This window comes from Micropterus dolomieu, linkage group LG12 (assembly GCF_021292245.1).
Source record: "Micropterus dolomieu isolate WLL.071019.BEF.003 ecotype Adirondacks linkage group LG12, ASM2129224v1, whole genome shotgun sequence".
Taxonomy (NCBI): domain Eukaryota; kingdom Metazoa; phylum Chordata; class Actinopteri; order Centrarchiformes; family Centrarchidae; genus Micropterus; species Micropterus dolomieu.
In genome coordinates, this window is record NC_060161.1 from 26,400,335 (window position 1) to 26,413,404 (window position 13,070).

The 13,070-nt window shown below is 37.9% G+C and overlaps 1 protein-coding gene across 5 annotated transcripts in view; it reads left to right on the forward strand.

Annotated features, from left to right (window-relative positions):
- Nucleotides 1-9,142: 9,142 nt before the first annotated feature.
- Nucleotides 9,143-13,070, forward strand: part of LOC123980427 — a 76,791-nt gene continuing 72,863 nt past the window's right edge. For 4 of the 5 annotated variants that reach the window (XM_046064807.1, XM_046064810.1, XM_046064809.1 and 1 more), the window contains exon 1: nucleotides 9,143-9,215. The gene's annotated coding sequence lies outside the window, so the exon portion shown is untranslated. Of the gene's footprint in view, nucleotides 9,216-9,371; nucleotides 9,388-13,070 lie in introns of those variants that run through there. The other variant, XM_046064808.1, reaches the window with a different exon arrangement.

Genomic DNA, 13,070 nt, shown 5'->3' on the forward strand with positions numbered 1-13,070 from the left:
CATTAAAGGAAAAAATAATGCGAAGACAAATATGTGACGATCAAATTCTAGAAGTCAATGAATGTTTGAAAAATGGGTGAGGCCATTCCTGTCCTTTTCCTTATTTAAGTTGGGCACCCTAGATTTCCGGAGGAGACTTTGGTGGGGCATAAGAAGTACTCCTTTTTTTTTTAAAAAAAAAGGAGGATTTTACCTATTGCCTAAAGGGACCAGTAAAAGTTCAGTGAAGCTTAGAGTGATTTTTGTGAAGACTGCAATGGTTTATAGCTTTTTTGAACATAAATACATTTCTCTTTTGGTAGACATCAGAGAGACACTAATAAGCTTTTCATTTTGTCTCGTTTTTCTTCCCCTCTTCTGGACACCCACTGACTACACCTACACACCCCATTACAGATAAACAGCAAACTGGCTGCATTTTGTTAAAGAAACTCATGACAGATTATGTTCAGTGCCCCACTCTCTGAAACCTGCCAGTGAGAGGAAGAAAGGGGTTGACTAGGGAACATTTTGAACCTGGAGTTAGAAATTTAATACAGACAGTCAGTTATAAACTCCTGGACTTTAATAGCTTCTGTGTTTCAGCAGGTTTTCTGCTCGTGTTCAAAACTTTCTGCACCTTCAGAATCTCTCCCACATATCTGTGTTCTCTGACAGGTTGAGAAAAAAGTCTCAATACTAAAAGACTAACGTCATCATTTAATGAGAATTCACAATATTTTTAAAGAGGTGGTATTATGCTCATTTTCAGGTTCAAAATCTTAATTAGGGTTTGTACCAGAACAGGTTTACATGGTTTAATTTTCAAAAAACACCATATTTTTCTCATACTGCACATTGCTGCAGCTCCTCTTTTCACCCTGTGTTGTACGCTCCGCTCTTGAGCTACAGAGTGATGCATCTTACTTGTGCAAAATCTCTGTTGGTAGTTGCACATGCGCAGTTCCCAGGTAAGAACTACTAGCCAATCAGAAGTAGAGAAGGGCGGGTCGTAAGAAACAAGGTAGTGTGATCCAAATCAAAGCCGCTTCAGACTGCGACCGTAACCTAGCAGATGGTGTAAGTTACTCAGTCCACAACCACACAACATCATTGTTCTACATCTTACCATAAACCACTACAAAAATCACCATATTTCAACTCAATTTTACATAAAAATTGGCCAAACAATTTGAACGTTTGCTCAGTAGCTTTCACATCAGGTGGAACATTAGAATTATAGTCATAACTTTAGCTGTGTTAGCCAACGTTTACAACAACTCTGCACTTGAACAGTCTGTGAAGTTACATTGCCATGTTTATTTTAAATATAATTCACAACCAATAAAGGATACTTACAGGTTGTGATTGTGAATTTCCAGGCCCAAACAGAGTCGTACTTGCATCGTCTTTTAGGACTAAACGTTGAATTGTTGCCGGTGTTCTGATGATCTATGCTGCCTTGCCGAAAAATGCTACCAAATCGATAGACTCGGCCCTGCTCCGTTTTCCATTGCAGATAGTACCCAGAGATAGTACGTAGCTTGTCATCATAGCGACGCCACACACAACTGCCGCAACGTAATGTTCAATGCGACACACACACCAGCGATCCACACAGCTTTCTCTTTTTAAAGTTAAAATGTTTCAACATTACTCAGAATGTAAAGACAGATATCAGTATGAAAACCTTCCAGCTGTGTTTTCCTCTGCCGTTGTTGCTGCAGCGGTCTGTGTGACGGCGGGAGCAGCAGCCACTTGCGGAGCTCCTCAAGTCCAAAAACTTTCAAGCACATTTTTGTTCGGCCATCACTTCTCGTAAAACTGTCAATATTCGAAATCTACACAGCTGATTTCTCACCTCAAAACTTCTCAGAAGTGGATTTAGTGATGAAATTACATATGAAAACTGTAAAATATAAAATTTTCTGTTGCTGGCCTCTGTCTGTTGCACGCAATGATGATGCAGTGAATAGTGATGATTCTCTCTGACCAATCAGTAGTCTGCTGTGTTTTCACGTCACATTTTAGTATCCCTCAGCTCGCTTGGAACCTCAACGGAGGTTATATGAAAAAAAGTACCTGGTAGCAGGTACAGGTACAATTTTTGCACAATGGAAAACCAAACAAAGGTGAGTCGAGCTGGTACTGTGCAGTGGAAAAGGGGCTTAACTAAAATCAAAGGGCCTCCGCTCAGACTAGCTTGATTTGAGGGCGTGCCTGACCCCGCTAGCTGCTTGGCAAGCTTTATGACGCGTTTTCATTGTGACATCACAGTGAAGGAAGGGAAACGAGCTGTTTTAAAGCAGTTCAGAGCAGTGCTTCCTGTGGGAGGTGGGAACTCCCTTTGGGCTGAGCTTTGGGCTTTTTCACTTTGCAAACCTGTTACATACACAAAAAAGAGATATAACTCAATAAAGGAGAGGGAAAAGCCAAAAAAAAAAAAGCATAATACCACCTCTTTAAGTCTACCTGCCCTATACTTACTGTGCATTACGTTATTGCTCTGCTGGTATCTCCCATAGACCATTTGACCAACACAGTTTGGGACTGCACACTGCATGTGAAACCAGTTTTTAGATGTTTATATTGCAAAAGTCTACCAGCTACGTTACTACTCGTTACTGTCAGAACTGTCTGGACTTACAGCACGAGGTGCGCTTGATTACTATCGCCTTGTCACATTAGCTGGGCAGAGTTGATTTGCGATGAGTGGAAAACTTTCTCTTGTGGCGACATGTCGCGCCTTGGGCAACAGCCTATGCCACGGGCGCAACATGTCGCCGCACTGGATAAGGCAGTAACCACCAGAGTAGAATGCAAGAGTGGTTAGCTAAAAAAACATGCTCTATTTTTAGCTATCTTAGAAAAAATAGAAATTTAATCCAGTATTAAGACACTCCAGTCCTGGAAACCCTCATCTTATAAAAACAAGAAGATCACTTATAAAACACTACTGGTTAATAGAGTAACCTAGTTGGTTAATAGAGTAACCTAGTGTATGACTCATCCAAAGCAATAAAACCCAATAGCATTTAAATGACAAAACAGAAGTCATTAAATGAGTAAAGAGACAACACAAGTAGTGTTTGGTTTGTCTGTTCTGGGCTACTGTAGAAAAACAGCAGATTTCATAGAAGAGGACCTGAACAAAAACACACAGGTTCTTACTTTCAGCTGATTACAAACTAATGAAAACATACTTGTGGATCTTATATTCAATTTCTGCCAATATCCCCCTAAATCTCACACACTTGAGCCTTAATTAATTAACATAACATTACAAGTATTACATCCACGTTGTCAAGTGACGGCCAGCCGGATATCCAGAAGAAAAAGGTGGAAGCAGCGAGCCAAGCCGACGTCGATGCTGCCTCTGCCTAAGAACCCTGAGAACCAGTGCTGGAGAGATGGAGACGGGACGATGGAGTAGGGCGAACATTAATGGTACAGAGAACTGAAAGAAGGATTCTGGTATGCTAAAACTGAAGATTTTTTTTCTTCAACTGTACCTTTCACACTGAGCTGGTATTGTGGACCAACGAAGGCGCATCATTCTGAAACATGAACTGTGTTTCATCATGAAGTCAGATTTGAAGTTAAGAACTGCTACGTGACCTCTTTTACTTTAATTAATTAAACCCGTATTTTTGAGATAATGAATTTACTCAAACCATACAAAAAAGAGGACAATGTCTGTCTGCAAGTGTTTCCTGTCTTTGTTTTCTAATTTAGCAAATACTAAATATAAATGCTGGGAGGAAAAAAACTCAAAATATTGCAAAGAATTTATGCTCGGCTGAGCAAAACTTTTGCAATTGTACAGACTTGAATAGCTTCCTTTTCACTGGAGAGACAAAACATCAGATCTGTGTGGTGTGATGAGGAGACTCTAACCTTCCTTACATTACGACATGAAACAGCTGCATGAAGTTGTTGAACATGCAGACACAACAAAAGATAGTTACGCTGTAGTTTGAGGGTTAGTGTCAAGGCAGGGAAGCAAGTAATAATACAAGTTGTTTGTATCCAAAAATGGTCTAAGAACTGGATATTACACTGGGCAGTTTTGTAGATGTGCATGTAATGTGAAGGTGTGTGCGAAGCCTCCATGCGTGCCTACAGCCCGAGTTTGTGTGTGTCTGTGTGTGTTCTCCATGCTGGTCACCCCCATGAGTCCAGGCCTTTGTCAGGGTAGCGATGACAGCTGAAAATATAACAGATCATCTTTTGGGTCAATCTCCCCTTCATGACACACACACACACACACAAACACACTCACTTAACTATATATGATATAAATTGAGGCAGGAAAAAACAACCATTGCAAAGGTGTTACTTTGGGCTCTGTGTAATTGGGATGGCACATCTGAATATTTTCTGAATTTTTACAAACAAAACAAAAGTCAGTGGATTAATGGATAATTAAAAATTAGCTCCACCTCAACTATAGCCGTAAAATCCTGCTTTTACATTAATGCATGAGTAACAATAAACAACTGATCAAATGTATTACAGTACCTCAGCCATGCAACATTTTAAGTATGAAATACTTTTAAAAACTTTTATTACTTAATTATACTTGCATACTTTTACTTGTATCAGAGTATTTTTACAGTGAGGTCTTAGTAGAAGTAAAGGATCTAAATACTTCATCCACCACTGGATTCAAGTGACCAAAAGCATCGAACGGATGGGAAGTTATCTGTTTATATTTCTGGTCGTAAGACTTTTTAATTTACGTAAAATGTTATTTATAAACTGCTATTATGACATCAAATGATTTATAGATTTCTGTGTGCAGAACAGCTGTTAAAGTCATCAAGAAATTATAATTTTAGATTAGACTAATCTCTGTAATATCTCTGTAAACACAGAGACCCTTTATTCATGTTTATATTCTTGCTCAGCTGCTATCTCATTGTATCAAAATGTAGCCTTGTAATAATGTAGCAAAACAATGTGACAATGTGAAAGGGGTGGATTTCACATTGACAGTGAACCTACAGAGAATCTGCAGCTCCTCACAGGTTTACAGAGCTTTAAAGTGATGTTTATCTGTCAGGCCCATAAATGTAGTCTTTTGGTTCTGTCACATAGCTTCTGTTCTTCTGAAAATAAAGCGAGCCAGGTCCAGTTGTGATGATGATGACGTTTTCATAGCATTGTTTATTGAGCTTTGCTGAGGAGATGCAGAGTTCCAGCATACAACACGTGAACACGTGAAATGCCAACACCAAATCTGAAGGATAACATCTAGGCCCTAGTTATGTTTCTGTCTTTCCCCCTAGTGTCTGTAGATTTTCCTCTTGGGTCATCTTTGACTGGCCTTCATGAACAGCCAATCTGTCTGATGTGTAGACTTCAATGCATTACCAATGTCACACTGGAATTTAAAGTCCATAATTTGCACTCTAATCTGTGGAGCCAGTGAGTTCTTATAAACATATTCCCAGAGAACATTATTGTCTGCTAGCCTGACACCTGTCTCTCCCTTATCAGTCCAACTGTTGTCACCCTAGAGCTACAGCTAGAAGGTCAATGAACACACAAATGTAGGGTCTGTTAATGACTCCAAGTGAGACCTGCCTTACCTTTTCTGTTACATGAATTAAGCACCTTAAAAATTATCTTTATCAGCTTCGTTATGGGCTCAGCAGGCAGCCGTTTACAGAGAAATGGATTCCTGTTGTAGCCAATTTTGATGTGTGCTATATGTTGTGTGTTTGTGGTAAATTGTATAGCGGTGACGCTCTTCCACCTGCGCACCAGGGGGCAAAGTCAGGAATTACAGTGGTAACACAGGTGAGCAGCGGTGGAGAATTAAGATCTGAGGAAGCCACACAGTTTTTCAACCGTGCATGTGTGTATATTCGTGATGGACTTTGTCATGTCCTATATACCGTTAGTATCGTGTTTATTGTTTTTTACATACTTACGAGCTCGGTTTACATCAGTCATGCAACCAGCGATGTTTTGTAGGTCATTTAAATCTGCTTAAAATAAAGTGTTAACCGCATGACATGGCATTTCTGATTTTTTGCACTATAACGCGTTGGAGAAGAATTCAAATTCCCTCAAGTGGCTTGATTGCGGTACGATCGCCACTACAGACCCAGTGTACACTACCTACATCTGACGCTGATATGCCAATTATGTGTTCATAACCTGGTCACCAACAATGAAAGTTACAGTTAATTTTCTTACATTTTCTAACATTGTATGGCATAACAGACAGGCAATACAAGAATTTCAGCACTCAGACACAGACTAAATAAGTTTTAAATTGTATGACAATCAATAACTCAAAAATAAATAAATAAAATGTTTAATTAAGTACTGCCATCTAGCAGGATTGCCTTTCATCATTTTTTTGTGAAGGGACTATGTCACTATTTCTCTGTTAAAGATTTTTAATAAAGATTTTTTTTTGATACATCTGCTTAATAGAAAATACAGACACTGAAGACAGCAATCAAGTGAAGGAAGATAAAGTATCTGGCACTCTCTCAATTTTCTCCCCTCCCGGAAAGATATTTAAGTACATATGGAGTCCTTTCAATATTGTCTTTACAACAGGTAAAAATATCAGACCTTCACAAGAAGCTCATTTGAAGGATAAATGTAATTTAAAACTCTGAAATGTGTCTCAACCACCTTATAGTGGTGTGTTTTCAAAGGAACAATAATCTTTACTCTTTTATGAAGTAATCCTATTTCCTAATTTCTCAGGATTTTTAGCGCTAAATTTGCTCACTCAAATGTCTCAAACATGCAATCACACTTATTAGTTAATTTGAACAAAGAAACATGAATAGCACTTTGTCTGAGTGAAATTATTGCTTTTTCTCCCCTTACTTTCAGCATTTAGTACTGTTAATTGTAGTTATTTCATGCTTCATTTGTTTAGATGTTAATAATATAGCAGTTTTAAAAGTTTTTCATCTAGCCATAGGCATCTGCTCTGGAGTTTATCTAATCTTATCTGGGAGGGAGATGCCCAGAACATTCAGAGGATTATGGTGAAAAAAAGGTGATCAAACACCACAGAAAATTTAAATAAGCTACAGCAACGCTCAGTCATTGCTATATGTACTAATGGAACTTTCTTACATTTCTGAGGCCTTGGTCTCCAAATTTTATTTTATTTATTTGTTGTTTATTTGAATAGGGACAGATACAAAAAAACATAGATTATTACACAAAAAAACAACGCCTGTATCACAGTGTTTATAGCCGTGGCTAATTCGCAACACCTGTCCCTAGAAGGGCTTTATACAGTTAAGATAATGAAGGAGTAAAAATTTACAGTGAATAAAATAAAATGTCCAGAAACCAGTTAGCACCAATAAAAGTTAGTGTAGTAAATAAACACATTCACTCGAACTCACACAGATGCACACCTCACATGCACACAGATATACATTTCACATGGCATGATCACACTGCTGCTGCTGTTTGAGCCAAGCTTTTGTTTGTTTTTTGAAAGTGGACACTTTAGTTAAAGTCTTTATATTTGTAGGAAGGCAGTTCCACAGATTGGCTCCTTTCACAGAAAAAACATTTTGGGCAAAAGATGTTTCACGAAATGGAACTTTACAGTCTCCACATGTAGCAGCTCTTGTTGATCTGGAGGGTTCAAGCCTGTTCAAAAATTTACAAAGTGGCTCAGGTGCAAGTCCAGTCAAACATTTAAAAACAACTTTATATGTCTAAGATTAACAAAATTAACAAAGTTTAAGATTTTATGTTTACTTAAAATGTAACAGTGATGGAATCGAATGGGCTTTTTATCTCGGTTATAAAGCCTCTCAATAGGCTTTAAGGTAGTTTGGCTGGTCTGGGATCAAACAGTGGTGCAGTACGACAGGTGGGACAGGATCATAGTGTTTAGAAAGACATGAGCACATTCAAATGTTAGACCGCTATTGATCATTCTGAAACACTTTATACTGGCCTTCATTTTTCTTGAGATGTTTTTGATATGACTTTTAAAATTTAGCTGAGAATCTAAAATCACTCCTAAATATTTTTCTTGTTCTACCTGATCCATGAGTTCGCCATTCATTTTGATGTTAAGGTTATTTGTTGTCCGAGTGAAAGTATTAGCCTACCTGACTTAAGATTGAGTCTGTGGACAAATATACTGTATAATAATAATGAGGTTAAGGGTTAAAACATGACTGTTAAGACAAATATATTGTCAATACAAACCTACCTCGCCGAAATGAATGCCACATCACAAAATATTAACAAGAATTAAAAAATGATGGTCTGTTCAAAAGAAAAGTGCCTGCACAATAATGAAATACTTTTCACAAACACTTGTCAGTAAGGGCTGCCTGCAGCTATCAATTATTTTCATTATCGATTGATCATCTGCCACAATTCCTGAATCCTAATTTTAATATTAGAATTTGAATAATTACAATAGTTTTTTTTTTGATTGATTAATTGGGATCTCACTGGTCATTTCAGCTCTAGTGTAAATTTCTCAATTTATTCTTTATGATTATTGATTCCAATACAAATGCTATGTTTAAATACAACCTCGATCCAGCCAATTGTAGCTTGATGCAAACGAATTTTGCAACCAAAAAACTAAACACAAGATACACATACAAAGCAATCTCAGGGCCAGCTGTTCTCATCTGTAACATCACCAGGTGTGGCCCTCTCTAACTTCAAGAAGCTCTTGAAAACCATATGAAAACTCATCTCTTGCAAACATTTCCTCTAACCCCTTACCTCTAACATGCATTTCCTGCTCTTCTTCTATCTCCTTATAATTGGTTGCACTATTTTGTTAACTCTTACTTCTTTCCCTAGACAGGCTATTTACTCTACTGATGCTGTATACGCGAATAGCTCTTACTGTATTGTGTCATATGTAGATCCCTTACAGTATTGATGCTTCTTGATCATTGCATGTTGTAAATATAATGGTTTGATATCAGGAACAGTGATTTTAGATGTTGGTATTGACAAAAAAAATTTGCATGGAAAACTAAACATGAACAAAAAGGGAAACATTGTCACTGAAACACACAACAAAGTTTTATTGGCTTTGAAACGAATGATTATTGGATTATGTGTATCCGATTTCAGATTAACTTCAATCGGCTGCGCTTTTATTCTGAAGGCTGGACACCAACAACGGAAGTTTATCTAATTTCTTTCCTGTTAACAACCCGAAGATGAGTTTTTTTATGGTTTAAACGCAACGAAGCTACAAGGTAAGCAACACAAATGCTTTTTATAAAAACACGAAGCGGAGCTCTACGTAGATATAGTCGCTACTGTTTGTCAACCTGAAACCGTGTTTAACGCTTGTTTGGAAACTTGTCCTCCTGAAGACTTAACATTACCGTTTGCGGTTGCTGGCAGGAACACGCGACACTTGTTTAGGTGAGTTCGTTTCTCTTTGGCTCGCAGACAGTTAGAAAGGCTGTCAGTCTTTCAGATGACTTTGTTTTATTTCTATTTGGCGAAGTCCGTGCATGTCACGAGTAAACCTCCTGTGACATTACGCAGCCCGGGGGGCGTGGTCCTCACTCCTCAACCCTCGGGAATTAAGTTCAGCAGCCAAATTCACAAGTTTAAAGATGAAAATCCGAGTGAATTATCATCGTCGGCGATGAAAATTATATTTGCATATTTGCCAACCTGCAGGCATCTCACAGCCAGTATTTTGAGACTGGTAGCTGTCCCCCCATAATTTCTTTCTTACAAAAAAGATTAACACAATGATAATTAGGTAAAATATCCCCAAATCCTTAGAGAACATCTCTATTTGCTTTGGTGCTCATGTGGGCTGCCTATTTGTGCTACCAATCCTCTTAGATAATTTAAGAACAATAAACACTGCAATAATAAGGACGGGAAGCTCCGGCTTCCTCTCGATGCAAGGTGTGAGATAACAAACTATTAACACACACATTCATATTCGCTTTCAAAACGTGACATGCCCAAAGTTCTGCGCACAGAATCAGTTAAGACATTTTCCTTAGCAAAAAAATATAGTGGGCCAATAGATTAAAGTAACATTGCATGACAGCTCCATTGAATGAACAATGAGCCTGCTTTGCTACAGTTGCGCTGGATGCTATCGCGTACTCCAAAGTGGTTTTGCGCGAAGTTTGTGATAATGAAGGAGCCATCAGGTCATATAGACTATGTTCAAAATAAATATGGATAGATGAGCGATGAAATCAGTCTTTTCTGGGTCATTGTGCTGCTGAATATTTTGGAATGACAAGATTTTCTAATTTCTATTGCTCTCTACTGCTGCGCCTTCATGTATCAGGATGTTTGAGTGTACAGGAAATGTGATTATTACCAATATATTTCAGTGATACCTCATTAATGACTAATTCATTGATCATTAATGGAAAAATACCTCTTCGTTTTATGTTATTGCAAATAAGAATTACAGTATTGTATTTGTTATTGTTAAGAGCATATTATGTTTTGGTTTAATTCAAAGACCTATTAGGTCTATGTATATTGTCAATAATATATATGTATATATGTGTGTGTGTGTGTATATATATATATATATATATATATATATGTGTATGTGTATATATATATATATATATATATATATATATATATATATATATATATATATAAGCTTCTCCCTTTGTTATATTCTATTTTATGCACTGTTCTGCACTTTGAAATTATGGCTAATTGTTTGGATGAACTGGAGAAATGAGTGTTCGAACAAAGAGCAAAAGATACCGCAGTTGTGCACCTGTAGTGGAATTTGCTTACATGGGGTTCATATTCCTAATGTGTGGTTTTGCATATGACAGCCTCTTGCTGAACTTTGAGTGAATCTTTGTACTTCATACATTCTTGCACTCCAAGTCCCTTTTTACATCTACTGTGCAGGCTGCCTGCAGGTTGAGCTATTCTAACCTGAGGTAACCTTAGCGACCCTGCCAAGCTCCTCGATCTCCTTTAATGTTTTCGTGTGTGTACTGGTTTAAGACCTAGCCCAGCACCTCAAGCAGTGCTGAATGCTAGGCCTGAGCAATTTATAAAGACAAGCCACCATGCTCTTTTTTTTTTGACAGTGAAAGTGATTTAAACCTAGAACTTTCCACCTAGGCCTCACTATTCTCATGTATCTACTGCAGCGAATATGATTTGTATAAATGGTAAATGGTCTGTATTTGTATAGTGCCTTTCTAGACTTCTGACCACTCAAAGTGCTTTTACACTACATCACATTCACCTATTCACACACATTCATACAATGAGACTAAATGCTCAGAATGCAAACTAACACTCACACATCAATGGAACAGCCATCGGGAGCAATTCGGGGTTCAGTATCTTGCCCAAGGACACTTTGACGTGCAGCCTGGAGGAGCCAGAGATTGAACTGCCGCTCTTCAGATTAACGGGCAAACCGCTCCACCTCCTGAGGCAAAGCCGCCACTACATTATAGCCACCAATGAAAAAAAATACATTTAAGAAAGAATATTTTTTGCATGATCGTGTCATGCTGAGTTTGATCTCAGTAGAGCAAAATTAGTACCTGCAGCTGGCTCCTGCGTTTTTGTTGCAGCCCCCTACACACTACACATTATGACAAATGAATACTTCTAAACTGTGGCAATCAAACTCTGACAGTACTGTCAAAACACATAAAATAATTGTCAATGAGCCACTGGAAGAGTAGAATACAAGTGGTAATATTCTGCCCACAACGCAATACTAAAGGCATGGACTTAATGATCAGTCATTCTCCTTCCTTTAGTGTATAATGTAGGCTGTAGTAAAATACGAAGCTCCCACTCAGACTTCTTTATTTGCAATTAAGTGCTTGACTGCACCATGTTTAACTTACATTGCTGAGCGACCAGTCCAACGTTTTTGCATGTCTAACTGTTAGGCAGGTGATACCTTAATGCTGTCTGAAACCCCACTTTCAGATTTGTAAAACCTTTAATATATTTGTGAAAATACTATAAATTTCCAATTTCACTGCCTTTTTCACATGTTGACCACATTGGATAGGGTCCAGATCAAAAACCACTATGCCTAGACCTGTAAAATGTGATTGTCACAGAGAGGCTGAAGTTTCAGGAGATTCAGGGTAATCTAAAGGAAGTTTGGCAAATTAAACTATAAACCGTAACATTGTATGAAAAGTACAAAATATTTGTCATATTTGTCCTAAAACTTATGTCAGAGGTGCTTTCACACATATTTACTGATAAGACTACAAAGGCAATTCATCTTCGGACACCTAAGCAGCTAAATTAAGTAATTAACCAATGCTGTGTTAGGTATGTGATGGGTTTGGAGGTCTTGTGTTTAAGTTATTTTTTTGACTAGATAGTAGGGCTCTTTTATATCCGACATTTTGACTTTGATTAGAATGAAAATCACAGGTGCTACTAATAACACTACCAATGGCTTGGGTGTAATCCAGTATCCCAGGTGAGCCAGCAGGCACAATACCTGTGTTCACATCAACAAACTCATATTATTCTGAAAGATTTGTCACTTATATGACATGTCAGTCCGAACCTTAAACTAGGCCAGATTAAGGCTTTTTATTTCTGCTGTCGGGTTAATTATGACTAAATGTGTTGTCAGTACAGTCATTAAGATAACAGAGCAAGACACACTTATTTTGTTTTCATAGTTTTAAGGATTCTATTACACCTTATGAGGAGATTTGCTGCTTTGTACCTGTCGTGCCAGACTCTGACCTTGGATACATTGTTTGGGATAAATAACATTTTTATCTGTGTTTATTCTTTGCAAGAAATGGTTTTCTCTGTGTTATCGCATGTAGGTAAAAGGGCGGGAAAGTTTTATTGGGTCCTTGGAAAGTTTTGGAATGTAATAGCTAGTGTGGGTATTCATTTTTGTAAAACACATGAAAATCTTTTCATGATTCTTGGACCTGTTATAGGTTTGTGAGGTTTTCGGTCTGCTTTTGCCAGTTAAATTGTGTAACTTTTTTTATTTTATATTTTAATTGCCATTATTTTTTAAACTCCAACCCTAGCCCGGACCTGGCCCACGGTGTTCAAGCCCTAGCCCAGCCCCAGCCTGACAACGT